Raw genomic sequence first — 14576 nt, 5'->3', positions numbered from 1 at the left:
GAGCTTTACTGGAGCACTGCAGCAAGTCTGAGACAGAGATGTTGGCCAAGGGACAGGCTGGTATGTTGAAGTGGCAGACAACTGGAAGCTCAGACGTAGGTCATTTGGTGCTCCAAATTTACTCTGCCATTCATTAGGATCATGGCTGATCCTCCATCTCAATATCATAATTTCACTTTCTCCCCATACCCCTTGCTGCCTTTAAATTCTGGAAGTTTGTCTGACTCTATCTTGAATTTTCTCTGATTTGGCCTCCAAACCGCTCTATACTTCCTGCAATATTACTCCTATATTCTATTTCCCACCTCTTGATCAAACTTTTTGTCCTGTTTTGCTGGATTCTGAATTGTTCCTAATTGTCAGGCTCACTCCCTTCTGTCACAATTTAATATGTCTCCTCTTTTGACCTCATACTGTCCCTTTTTGTTTGTTTTGTACACCATGGATGAGCTACCTTTTCTCTTTTATTCATGTGTCAGACAAGAGTGAATAACTGGAATTGATGAACCCATCTTTAAATGTGAACCGTTGCTTCTTTAAGTCCTTACTAACTATATATAAAAAAAAATTGGATACTCAGCAAAGCGGATTTTTCCCATTTCTAAAGCGTTATCTGCAGTGGTACAGAATTTGCAGTTTGAAAAATCGTAAAACATGCCACACTCACCACTACTCAGGATTAAATATACATTAACATCTGATGTGCAGTTACTGCTGAAATCAGAGGTTTTGCAATAATTATCTGGTAACCATATCACCAAAGGTTAGAGTTTCTCTATATTTTGCAATCCCCTGTTGGAAGCAACTAATACTTAATGATATTTTTTAAAAACCCGTGATAAAATGACAGAACTCTGCCATAGGGTTTCACTTTTTAAAACAAAGCCACATTTTACTCTACACCTGAAGAATTAAATAAAGTAAGCTGCAATAAACTAACACTATAGAGTTGAAGACACTTTTTAAAATGTTTTCAACTGCTGCTGTCAATTGTTTCCTTTTCATTTTCAGAGGTTTCTGAGGGCTCACTTACTTCTTAATTAAGAGATATGTTTCTGCAGAGACATTACTTTCTGTATCGATGACTGAGGTATTTGGGCACACATGGATACAGTATGAGAAGAAGTCCTGAGTGGATGATCCATCTCGGCCTCCTCCCAAGGTCCCCAGTAGCACAGCTACCAGTTGTAAGCCAATTCGATACACTCCGCATGGTTGAAGAAGTGGATACTGCAAAGATTACTCACGCTTACAAAATTTAGGCAATGGCACTGAAGTGTTGAGCTTCAGAACTATCCGGGCCCCGACTATTCCATTACTGTTTAAATACAAGAATAATGCCCAGCAATACGGAAAATTGCACAGGTCAGTCCAGTCCACAAATAGCTGCACAAATCCAACGCATCAGCCTATTCTCAATTGTCAGCAAAGCAATGGAAGGTATTGATGACTGTGCTATCGAGTCACACATACCTAAAAATAACCTGGCATTTGGGGCTCCACTGGCCCTCTGAGGCATAAATACCAAAGGACAGCTGTCTATGTATCTCTATCACTGCAATTCACATCAGTTACTAAGTTCTTGCAAGCTATATGGACAAGCAAATGTTGGTGGGGACTGTAGGGAGGATGAGTGAACAGATAATAACACCGTGGTACCAGGAGCCATTTGGATTGCAGGGTGTAGTATGTGGGAATAGCAATGTAGCAATGGTTGGAATGATATAAATAAGGAGATAGATGCTGTTCTCTGCACTTGTGAGCGGGTGTTCCAAAGAACTACTTGACTGCTTGATGCCAAGGTTAAGAACATGTCCAAAGGTTGGAGACAAGTTTAGAGAGGGAGGGGAGAGATGTAGTTGCTACTGTTGAAAGGACGTTGAAAGGACAAGAGAAGGTGTTCAAGTGAAAGATTTTGTGAACAATTACGAGCTGAACTAAAAAGCAGATGGTCCAAAGTAATAATCTTTGGGGGGCGGCACGGTGGCTCAGTGGTTAGGACTGCTGCCTCATGGCACCAGGATCCCAGGTTCCAACCTTGGGTGACTGCCTATGTGGAGTTTGCACATTCTCCCCGTGTCTGTGTGGGTTTCCTCCGGGTGCTCCGGTTTCCTCCCACAGTCCAAAGATGTGCAGTTCTGGTGAATTGGCCATGTTAAATTGACAATAGTGTTAGGTGCATTAGTTAGAGGGAAATGAGTCTGGGTGGGTTACTCTTCGGAGGGTCAGCGTGGGGCTGGTGGGCCGAAGGGCCTGTTTCCACACTCTGGAATCTAATAATTACTGTATCAAATACTGACAAAACGTCACAGGACAAAGGCAAGGAGTTAAACACATGGTTTAAACATTGATGTGGGAGGAATAAGTTTCAGTTTATGGGACATTGCATAGCACTAGGGTAGAGGGAACTGTTTCACTGGGCAAGTATTCACTTGAACCGTGCTGGGATAAGAGTCCTGGCCAATTGAATAACTAGAGCCAGAAACAGGCTTTAAATTGTGTGTAGGCTGACAGAGCAAAGTATATGTCAGCAATTATTTTGATAATAATACCTAGAGTGAGAAAAGAAAGGACTGAGCACAAATATAAAAAATAAAAGCCAGTAGTGTGAAAAAGGGGGAAAATTGGAAACGCAGAATTAATAGCTCTTTAGTTCATTGTGTATAATATTCGGAATGAACAAATGATTCAATGGCACAAATTGACATTAGTAGGTATGATCTTTTAATCATTATGAAGGCATGGTTACTAAGAGATCAAAGCTGGGTACTAAATCATCAAGGGTATGTGAATTTTTGAAAGGGCAAGCAGGAAGGGAAAGGGGGAGAGGCAGTTTTGTTAATACAGGATGGAGTAAGTATGATAGCAAAAATTGATCTGGGATTGGATGATACAGAATATATATGGGCGAAGGTCAAAAATAACAAGTGGAAGAAGACAATTGTGGAGTTATCTATTGGTCTCCTTATATGCATTGAAATGACCCAATTGGACAATGAACAAAAATTTGAACTGAAGGGTCTGTAGTAAGGAATTCCATATAGCATGAGTTTAGGAGCTAGATAGCTGCAGCTACAGCAAAGTAAGTGATCAAGTTATTGAAGGCCAGAATTGGAGCACTGCAGAGTTCATGAAAAGTTGTGGAACTTGTCACGATGCTGCTCCTTTAACAGGGCTTGGCTTTTTTTTTCAGAGAGGATGCAAATGACACAGACTCCGAAAAGTCTGGGGGTTGAAGGGGTTCGGGCCAATTTGTGTATAACGAACAGATACTGCCTCAGACAGAAGACTTTCAAGTTAAAAAAAGATTTACTTGTGAAATGAAAGTGGTTCTCCCAACTCAGCTTTTCTTTGGTTTTAGCAGGAGGGTGAAAGAAAAAGCTATTGGACCCATTAAAGCAGGTATAGGCTGGTACACTTTCTCTGACTTCTTTCCTAGAACTCTGCTAGACCTGCTTCGGAGGATTTAAACTAGTAAGGTCGGTGGGGGGGCGGGGGGGAAACCCAGGGGGATAGTGAGGAAAGAGATCGATATGAGACAGGTACAGCTGAGAACAGAATTGAGTCAAACAGTTAGGGCAGGCAGGGACAAGGTAGGACTAATAAATTAAACAGCATTTATTTCAATGCAAGAGGCCTAACAGGGAAGGCAGATGAACTCAGGGCATGGTTAGCAACATGGGGCTAGGATATCATAGCAATTATGGAAACATGGCTCAGGGATGGGCAGCACTGGCAGCTGAATGTTCCAGGATACAAATGCTACAGGAAGGATAGAAAGGGAGGCAGGAGAGGAGGGGGAGTGACATTTTTGATAAAGGATAGCATTGCAGCTCTGCTGAGGGAGGATATTCCTGGAAATACATCCAGGGAAGTTATTTGGGTAGAACTGAGAAATAAGAAAGGGATGATCACCTTATTGGGATTGTATTATAGACCCCCCCAATAGTCAGATGGAAATTGAGAAACAAACTTGTCAGGAGATCTCAGCTATCTGTAAGAATGATAGAGTAGTTATGGTAGGGGATTTTAACTTCCCAAACATAGACTGGGATTGCCATAGTGTTAAAGGTTTAGATGGAGAGGAATTTCTTAAGTGTGTACAAGACAATTTTCTGATTCAGTATGTGGATGTACCTACTAGAAAGGTGCAAAACTTAACCTACTCTTGGGAAATAAGACAGGGCAGGTGACTGAGGTGTCAGTGGGGGAGCACTTTGGGGCCAGCGACCCTAATTCTATTCGTTTTAAAATAATCGTGGAAAAGGATAGACCAGATCTAAAAGTTGAAGTTCTAAATTGGAGAAGGGCCAATTTTGACGGGATTAGGCAAGAACTTTCGAATGCTGATTGGAGGCAGATGTTCGCAGGTAAAGGGATGGCTGGAAAATGGGAAGCCTTCAGAAATGAGATAACAAGAATCCAGAGAAAGTATATTCCTGTCAGGGTGAAAGGGAAGCTTGGTTAGTATAGGGAATGCTGGATGACTAAAGAAATTGAGGGTTTGGTTAAGAAAAAGAAGGAAGCATATGTCAGGTATAGACAGGAGAGATCGAGTGAATCCTTAGAAGAGTACAAAGAAAGTAGGAGTATACTTAAAAGGGAAATCAGGAGGGCAAAATGGGGACATGAGATAGCTTTGGCAATTAGAATTCAGGAGAATCCAAATATATACAAATATATTAAGGACAAAAGGGTAACTAGGGAGAGAATAGGGCCCCTCAAAGATCAGCAAGGTGGCCTTTGTGTGGAGCCACAGAAAATGGGGGAGATACTAAATGAATATTTTGCATCAGTATTTACTGTGGAAAAGGATATGGAAGATATAGACTGTAGGGAAATAGATGGTGACATCTTGCAAAATGTCCAGATTACAGAGGAGGAAGTGCTGGATGTCTTGAAATGGTTAAAGGTGGATAAATCCCCAGGACCTGATCAGGTGTACCCGAGAACTCTGTGGGAAGCTAGAGAAGTGATTGCTAGGCCTCTTGTTGAGATATTTATATCATCGATAGTCACAGGTGAGGTGCCGGCAGACTGGAGGTTGGCAAACGTGGTGCTGCTATTTAAGAAGGGCAGTAAAGACAAGCCAGGGAGCCATAGACCGGTGAGCCTGACCTCGGTGGTGGGCAAGTTGTTGGAGGGAATCCTGAGGGACAGGATGTACATGTATTTGGAAAGACAAGAATGATGAGGGATAGTCAACATAGCTTTGTGGGTGGGAAATCATGTCTCACAAATTTGATTGAGTGTTTTGAAGAAGTAACAAAGAAGATTGATGAGGGCAGAGCAGTAGATGTGATCAATATGGACTTCAGTAAGGCATTCGACAAGGTTCCCCATGGGAGACTGATTAGCAAGGTTAGATCTCACGGAATACAGGGAGAATGAGCCATTTGGATACAGAACTAGCTCAAAGGTAGAAGACAGAGGGTGGTGGTGGACGGTTGTTTTTCAGACTGGAGGCCTGTGACCAGTGGAGTGCCACAAGGATCGGTGCTGGGCCCTCTACTTTTTGACATTTACATAAATGATGCGAGCATAAGAGGTACAGTTAATAAGTTTGCAGATGACACCAAAATTGGAGGTGTAGTGGACAGCGAAGAGGGTTACCTCAGATTATAACAGGATTTGGACCAGATAAGCCAATGGGCTGAGAAGTGGCAGATGGAGTTTAATTCAGATAAATGCGAGGTGCTGCATTTTGGGAAAGCAAATCTTAGCAGGACTTACAGACTTAATGGTAAGGTTCTTGGGAGTGTTGCTGAACAAAGACACCTTGAAGTGCAGGTTCATAACTCCTTGAAAGTGGAGTCATAGATAGGATAGTGAAGAAGGCTTTTGGTATGCTTTCCTTTATTGGTCAGAGTATTGAGTACAGGAGTTGGGAGATCATGTTGCGGCTCTATAGGACATTGGTTAGGCCACAGTTGAAATATTGTGTGCAATTCTGGTCTCCTTCCTATCAGAAAGATGTTGTGAAACTTGAAAGGGTTCAGAAAAGATTTTCAAGGATGTTGCCAGTGTTGGAGGATCTGAGCTACATGGAGAGGCTGAACAGGCTGGGGCTGTTCTACCTAGAGCATCGGAGGCTGAAGGGTGACCTTATAGAGGTTTACAAAATTATGAAGGGCATGGATAGGATAAATAGACAAAATCTTTTCCCTGGGGTCGGGGAGTCCAGAACTAGAGGGCATAGGTTTAGGGTGAGAGGGGAAATATATAAAAGGGACCTCAGGGGCAACCTTTCACGCAGAGGGTGGTACGTGCATGGAATGAGCTGCCAGAGGATGTGATGGTGGCTGGTACATTTGCAACATTTAAGAGGCATTTGGATGGGTATATGAATAGGGAGGGTTTGGAGGGATATGGGCTGGGTGCTGGCTGGTGAGACTAGATTGGGTTGGGATGTCTGGTCGGCATGGACAGGTTGGACCGAAGGGTCTGTTTCCATGCTGTACATCTCTGTGACTCTATGATTCTAAGAACTCATGTTTGATTTTACCTTTTGTGCCAAGGGGTGTTTATGGGGAACATTGCAAGTATTTGAAGCAGCATCATTGAGTTGGGATGATCTGTTGGATTTTCGGATGTGTTGTTATCCGGTATTCTGTTTTCTGTTGTTTCTGTCTCATTCAGTAATCTTGTAAATAAATTCTATTCTGGTTAAAACTAAGTGGTTTGACCAGCTGCATCATTCCTGGAATATCCACTCTACACCTGCTTAAAACATCTAGCAATGTTTTGGTCTGGGCTACTTTCTTGAAATGTTTTAAGGGGGTCTGGCCTGATCCAGAACAAACTGGACAATGTAAAGTCCAAAGCTTTATTCAAAACATTTGTTAACATGTAAAATGTGTCAAATCAGAATAGATTACAGATGCTCTGTTAAAGATCTGGGCTTAGCAATGGCCATTCCTTGTCCCATCTATTTCTCTGCTTTTTGGAATATTGACCTATTATTTTTTATCAGATCCGAACATTAAGGACTGACATCAAATAGGTTAACTTTACTGGTAGTAGGAATAATCTATAACTTGAATAAAACAACACTACTCGACAAGTTAGTTGCAAATGTAATTGTAATTTATATTACACTTTTAAACCAATGTGGATTAGTTTGACACAATTCATTTCATTATCTTAGTTTAGAAACTAACTTGTGTTAAGTGGCTAAATGAATTTAAATTGTAATGACATGACAAGAGCATTTCCGTAAAACCAACACTTTTAAAAAAAATCTTCAGTTTTAGTTACCGACAGATCTCCAAACTCAATGTAAGGTGACAGAGTTGATGTGGATTCAGTTTTAGCTGCACAGCTAACAAGAAATTTTTAAATTCTTAAATTTAAAGGAAAAATATTTTCTTCTATCTTTTAGTATGTAATTCTGAAAAGACTAGGTTTGACATAATAACTTGTCTTTTTCTTCACACTCAGGTCTTCCCAAAGGCAAAAGAGATATTCTATATTGCCATTATTTGAAAAGTTGTTATGATATTACCTGCCATTGAAAATCTGAAGTTTCCACCCACGCTTGAAGGAAGCAGCCGTTACAAGGAGTAAAGGTATGGCTGAAAAGAGATATGAATCACATTGAATTTTTAAGAGACAATGTATTGCATTTCTTGGTTGTTAGCAGTGGCTGCTTGCACATTTTCTGTGATAGATAAACTCTTAGAACTGTTTTTTCTTATTATGTAGTTCACTTTTCAACTTTTCAAAATCTTCTCATTTTAAATTATCATTGCATAACAAGTACACAACATTTCAGCAACTTAGGGAAGGGTTGGCAGCTGTTTGGTATCTCTCTGACAGAATAATATTGTCTCAAGAATAGTTTTGCAATATTATGGGAAATAAAAATACAAGAAGTACTATCCATTTGTGAAAGTCAGTGCTTAAACAAAGGAAAAAAACAAAGAAAATTTACAGCCAAGGAACAGGCCCTTTTGCCCTCCACACCTGAACCGATCCAAATCCACTGTCTAAACCTGTCGGTAAATTCCTAAGCATCTGTATCCTTCTGCTCCCCACCTGCTCATGCATCTGTCCAGACACATGTTAAATGAATCTACAGTGCCTACCTCTAACACTTCTGCAGGCAACGCATTCCAAATGCCCACCATCCTTGTGTGAAGTACTTGCCGCGTGTATCCCCCTTAAACTTTCCACCTCTCACCTTGAAAGCGTGACCTCTCGTTATTGAATCCTTCACCGTGGGAAAATGCTTGTCTCTATCCACCCTGTCTATACCCTTCATGGTTTTGTAAACCTCAATCAGGTCCCCCCTCAATCTCCTTTCTTCTAATGAAAATAAATCTAAGCTACTTAAGTTTTCTTCATAGCTAGCACCTTCCATACTAGGCAACATCCTCGTAAACCTTCTCTGCACCCTCTCCAAAGCGTCCACATCCTTTTGGTAATGTGGCAACCAGAACTGTACACAGTATTCTAAATGTGGCCAAACCAATGTCTTGTACAATTTTAACATGACTTGTCAGTTCTTATACTCAATACCCCATCCAATGAAGGCAAGCATACTATATGCCTTCTTGACCACTCTATCCACCTGTGCAGCAACCTTCAGGGTACAATGAGCCTGCACTCTCTGCTCATCAACTTTTCCGAAGGCTCTTCCGTTCAGTGTATAATTCGCTCTAGAATTAGTCTTGCCTAAATGCATCACTTCACATTTTTCTCGATTGGAAACCATCTGCCACTTTTCCACTCAACTCTCCAGTCTGTCTGTATCCTCCTGTATTTTTCTTTAGATTAGATTACTTACAGTGTGGAAACAGGCGTTTCGGCCCAACAAGTCCACACCGACCCGCTGAAGCACAACCCACCCATACCCCTACATTTACCCCTTACCTAACACTACGGGCAATTTAGCATAGCCAATTCACCTGGCCTGCACATCTTTGGACTGTGGGAGGAAACCGGAGCACCCGGAGGAAACCCATGCAGACATGGGGAGAATGTGCAAACTCCACACAATCAGTCGCCTGACAGTCCCCTATGCTTTCTGCTACTCCACCAATCTTCGTGTCATCTGCAAACTTACTGATCAGACCACCAATGCCCTCTTCCAGATCATTTATGTATATCCCAACAACAGTGGCCCCAACACTGACCCCTGTGGAACACCACTGGTTACCTTTCTCCATTTCGAGCAACTCCCTTCAACTACTACTCTCTGTTTCCTGTTGCTCAACCAGTTCTTTATCCACCTAGCTAGAACACCCTACACACCATGTGACTTCAATTTCTCCATTAGTCTATCATGGGGAACCTTATCAAATGCCTTACTATAGTCCATGCATATGACATCAACAGCCCTTCCTTCATCTATCAACTTGGTCACTTCCTCAAAGAACTCTATTAAGTTGGTAAGGCACAATCTCCCCCGCACAAAACCATGTTGCTTAGTTTGGGTCCTACCAACTCTTTATCACTGACCCACAGAGAAGTATAAAGGCCAGGGATTTGCAGAGAGTATCAAAGTGATGGCACTTAAAAATGACTTCAAAGAAAGCTGCTCACTGAGGATCTAGCCATCTCCGGGCAATAGATTTCCCATTACTAATGTTCATTTGAGACTGGTGCCAATTCAAATTGATCTCAATGTACTAAGAACAGTAACATTATTAAGCAGGATAAGAAGCCAATCACAATACAGTATTCTCAAAGACAGTGAAGAAGGAGGTAATATGTTTCTGTTTTTGGAAACATTTTCAGATTAGGATTCTACACACTAATGGCTGAAATAAATAGCATTTGAACAAAATAAACTTAATAAATTAAACAACACTGGAATTTTTGATTATTCATTTTTTTTTCCTAATGGTAAAAACTGGCTTACACAAATATTCAATTGTTTTTTGAGGACCAGTGAGATCATTTAGAAGTAGTTAAGACTAAGTTTTTAACATTAATAACTCAGTTACACATCATTAAAGAGGAATAACATTTGAGCTTTTAAGAATAGTGTTACAGACCAGAAGAAAAGTTAGCATCAGCTCAGTGATTCCTAAAGATTGCTGGCTTCAATGATACAGCACTGCAGTCACAGAAAATCATTGTCACCATTTTTTCAGTTCCCATATTGAAACATACCAAGGTTTCTGATGTGTTCTGCTGAAGCTTAAAGTTGCTATTTGATTCATAATTGCTGATCATGAATCCTTTTTGCTCTCATTAAAGCTGGAATAGTTTTCAAATGTAACAAAGATTTGTTTGATTATAAATAATGCAACATGTTATAAACTGTGAAATAATAGCTCATTGTTAAACTTGTAAAAAAAGCTGTATTATCATCAAAATACTCCAAACTGCTTGGAATAAAATTTTCAACTGTTTCAGCAGAAGAACATATAGTCAGTAGATTGACATCATCGTATGGAATCAGGAAATATCAATACACGACTTTTGATAATAAAGATACAAAACATTGTGATTGTTAATTAGTTGCAAAAATATTGTGGCATCAAGGAATCATTGTCTATACTGCTCACATAATGTTGAAAAAGTGTGGCGCTGGAAAAGGCACAACTGGTCAGGCAGCATCTGAGAAGCAAGAGAGTTGACATTTTGGGCATAACCCTTCCTCAGAACCCTTCTTCAGTCCTGATGAAGGGTTATGCTTGAAACATCAACTCTCTTGATGCTGCCTGACCTGTTGTGCCTTTTCAAGCAACACACTTTTCCAACTCTGACTCTCCAGCATCTGCAGTCCTCACTATCTCCTAGTTACTGCTAATACAATGAAGCATACATTGCTTATAAATATTTCCCTGAGATGGGAAATAAGCAAAATATTGATTAAACATAACTGTTTAGTTCTGTAGAGGTGAAATAGTGTATGGTTAAATTCTGAAAGTTTTTTCAATATGCACTCTTGCATCGACACATTTTCGAGAGCTAATGGTGAAGTAAACTAATTTATTTCATTTTTATTCAAAATGGAATTGTAATAATTGCTAATGTTCTCAACATCATGTTTCTTTCATGTAGAGAAAGGCATAATAGCATAATTAGTCATGTGATAATGTCATCGCAGTATTGATGATGAAAATTTATCTGTTCTTACTTTAATTAAACAATGCAAAATTTTCATTAAGAAAGAAAATATATCTGCTGAACGACAATTTTGCTGATCAATTGCGGCTGGAGTTTTTAATTTGGGCAGTTCTCAGTTGAAAACAGAAGGGAGCTCAAAATGACACCAATTAGGTGGCAATTTATTGAAATATTTTATACTGTTTAACACGAATTATTCAATCAATTTATGAACTTATTAACTTATAAATATATCTTGATGATGTTTGGTCAGTACAAACTGACCAGTTGCTTTATCTGTATATTTGTATTTATTTGTCCATGTTTCTTTAGCCGTTGATCTTCCCAGGTGATGTATTCAATAACTTTAAAATTTATTTCATTTCTTCAATGTGATATTAATATTTAAGTGCTCAGTGGCATAGAACTGAGCTTCAAGGATAAATGAACTAATTAATGCTGTCGAGTCCATTGCCCTGAGAGAACATGTTGAATATAAAGCTGTGTATAATCTTGGTAGTATTTGATGTGGTTATGGAAACCAAGGAAGAAAAAGTGAGAGCACTGAAGATATCTTCCTACCTGAATTATTCAGGACTGCCAATTATGATCTTCTGTTAGTATTTCAGTTAAAACTCTTCATCCTCTGTTTCCAATGTCATTTAATGGCATTGAAGAATGACGGGTAATATGTATGACAAAATAGCTCCTGTGAGACAACAAGGAATGAGAGTAGGTGTAAGTCAAATTATCAATCTATAAATCAAAGGACAGAGTAATATCTACTGGTGGGAGTGTGACAGTCTAAACCTATTATCTAGAGATTACAACTATATTTGCAGTAAGTGAAATAAACATGCATTTAACCATGGTTGAAAATTTGTCACTAAGAATGTGTTTTATCTTGTGACCATAGTAGAGAGTGGTTTCTGAAATGTTAATGACATTGTACTGAATATGCATGAGTGAAGACATTAAGGCAACCAACATCCTGAGGGCAAATAATATTTCCTTCTAACTTTTATTGAATGCACTGCTATTCATGCAACATTCTTGGAAAGACATCACAATTTGTGTAAATGTCATCCACCTGGGATTCTATTCTATCATGAGAAGCACTTGATTACTGAACAATATTTGGCACTTTCAAACCACTGGTATTTCTATTATAGAATGTTAGTGCAAACTATTTCTGAATAGTGGCAAATAAGCACATAAAAGTGTCATGCATTTCATAGAATATCAGAGCATGGCTCCAGTGTCGCAATTCCAAGCATTATCAATTGCTTTGATGGGTGAAATCAACTGAAGCTAACCGATTGTCGTTTGGACACTTCATGAGTATCTGGTGAAAAGTGTCAATGCATTCCTTGTCTTTCCACTCCCTATCTGCAAAAAGTGCGTGACAAAGTTTAAAGAAGAGATGATAACGCGAATAAAATAAAGGACAGAGTAATATCTACTGGTGGGAGTGTGACAGTCTAAACCTATTATCTAGAGATTACAACTATATTTGCAATAAGTGAAATAAACATGCATTTAACCATGGTTGAATATTTGTCACTAAGAATGTGTTTTATCTCGTGACCATAGTAGAGTGCACAAATGCAACAATCAATAATAACATCAATCGTATTTGAATTGTTATTGGAGACTGAAGTACACTTTTTTTAAAAGATACCCTCGTAACTGGTCTTTCATTCTTTTCCTTTATTTCCCTTTCTGTACTTGGTTTGAATTCAACCACTGTACACTTCATTCTCAGTTCTTACATTGTTAACTTAAGAATTCTGTTAGGTTGTGAAGAGACATTGTTGTGTCCTAAGTCCCAGAGTCCTGTCTCTAAGGCCATGTTATCATATGTACTTTCACAACAACTTGCCATATAAAGGATGTAACAATGTAATCGTAAAATGGTGAACATTTGAGGAACAAATTATGACACACTGAGAAGGAAACAGTGTTTCCTTGATTCCTTCCATTTAAGTTTGGCTTCTGTTTGTGATCAACCATGGGGTGATGAAGTGATAATGTCACCAAACATGTAATTCTGGACCCTAGGCTAATGGTCTACGGTTGTAGGTTGGAATCTTTGACAAATGGTGAAATTTGAGTTCACTAAAATTCTGGAATTAAATCATTTGCTTAATACCAATGAAGGGACAACTGATTGGCATTAGAAGTCACTTGGTTCACTAATGATCTTTAGGAAAAGAAAACTGTCATTCTTATCTGGTCTGGTGTAGCCTGCAATTTGGTTGGCACTTAACTGCCCTCTGGACAATTAAGGATGAGCAATAAACACTGGCCTAACCAGTGTCACCCAAACCACATGAATTATTTTGCATTTCTCAATAACTCTTACATCTCATGCTTACAGACTCCTGATTTATCATTATTTTTATTAATGTGAAATGGCAACTAACCAAGTGAAAAACATTTAAATGTAAGGTTTAATGTCTGAATTTTGTAACCTGACTGGCAATGAAAAATTGAAATAGACTGTTTATTGGTTGTGGACTGATATTAGATTTTATAATGCAGTTTTTGCAAGCACTTAATTTCTGGCCATAACTACTGTTTATGTTTTTTTTCCTTCTTCTTGTCTCTAATATCATGGCTTGAATTTGTTTATCTCATTAAATTCAATTTTGATGGACATGAGATTAATAGAAAGAAACTCATTGATGGACAGTTCTAGTTTCATAATGAACAAGCCATCAGCTCTATCAAATTACTGCCCAGAGGATTGAATTAAAAATGCTCCCCAAAGCATTGATCAAATGGTTGTTCAGATTGTCTAGTGAGAGTTCTTTTTTCTTGCTGTTCATACAATAATTAATACAGTAGCTCTCCCTCACTTTATTAGCGAATCCTTATCTTCTACTCCTACAGATGGTTTTCAAAGGTGACATTGAGCTTGGAGGAATGAGAGAAGTAACAGAGCCACTTGAGGAGATGACTGCTATCCTGGTGACAAACAAATCCACGAGCTGAGATCTATACACATTATGCTAGAGATGAGGGTACAACAGGCTGGAATTCGGGGCATGTTGCTGGAGAATTGGTTGGGAGAAACAGGGGAGAATGCATTATGAGGTAATGGTGTGTTGAGTGGTGTCCAGGATGTCCTCCGTAGTTTTGATGAAAAAGAATGATGTAATAAATTCTGTAGCTGCATAATACTATATGACCTTGTTAGATCTGGACATAATTTTCAGCTTCACTGCAGTAATGCATTAGAGTAGCTTACTTGACAATAATTCTTTTGTGGGATGTGGGCATTAATGACAAAGCCAGCATTTCTTTCCCATTCCTAATTGACCTTGAGAAAGTAGTGGTGGCTGCATTATTCAATGGCTACAGTCTGTGTAGTGCAGGTTCACCCACATTGCTGCTGGGAAGGAATTTTCAGCATTTCCATCCAACAACACAAAAGGAGTAATGATATATGTCCACTTCAGGATGGTACATGGCTTGGGGGTGGGGGGTGGGGGGGTTGGGGGGGGTGGGGG

At 39.4% G+C, this 14576-nt stretch overlaps 1 protein-coding gene across 9 annotated transcripts in view; it reads left to right on the top strand.

Moving 5' to 3' along the window:
- LOC140493786 (leucine-rich repeat-containing protein 4C-like) overlaps positions 1 to 14576 on the top strand; it is a 991485-nt gene that overhangs the window by 787453 nt on the left and 189456 nt on the right. For all 9 annotated transcript variants that reach the window (XM_072592658.1, XM_072592659.1, XM_072592652.1 and 6 more), the window contains one exon: positions 7441 to 7568. The gene's annotated coding sequence lies outside the window, so the exon portion shown is untranslated. The remainder of the gene's footprint in view (positions 1 to 7440; positions 7569 to 14576) is intronic.

Source organism: Chiloscyllium punctatum, chromosome 22, assembly GCF_047496795.1.
Source record: "Chiloscyllium punctatum isolate Juve2018m chromosome 22, sChiPun1.3, whole genome shotgun sequence".
NCBI classification, from domain to species: Eukaryota; Metazoa; Chordata; class Chondrichthyes; order Orectolobiformes; family Hemiscylliidae; genus Chiloscyllium; species Chiloscyllium punctatum.
Note: the sequence above shows the minus strand (reverse complement) of the source record. Positions and strands in the feature narration are given on the sequence as shown.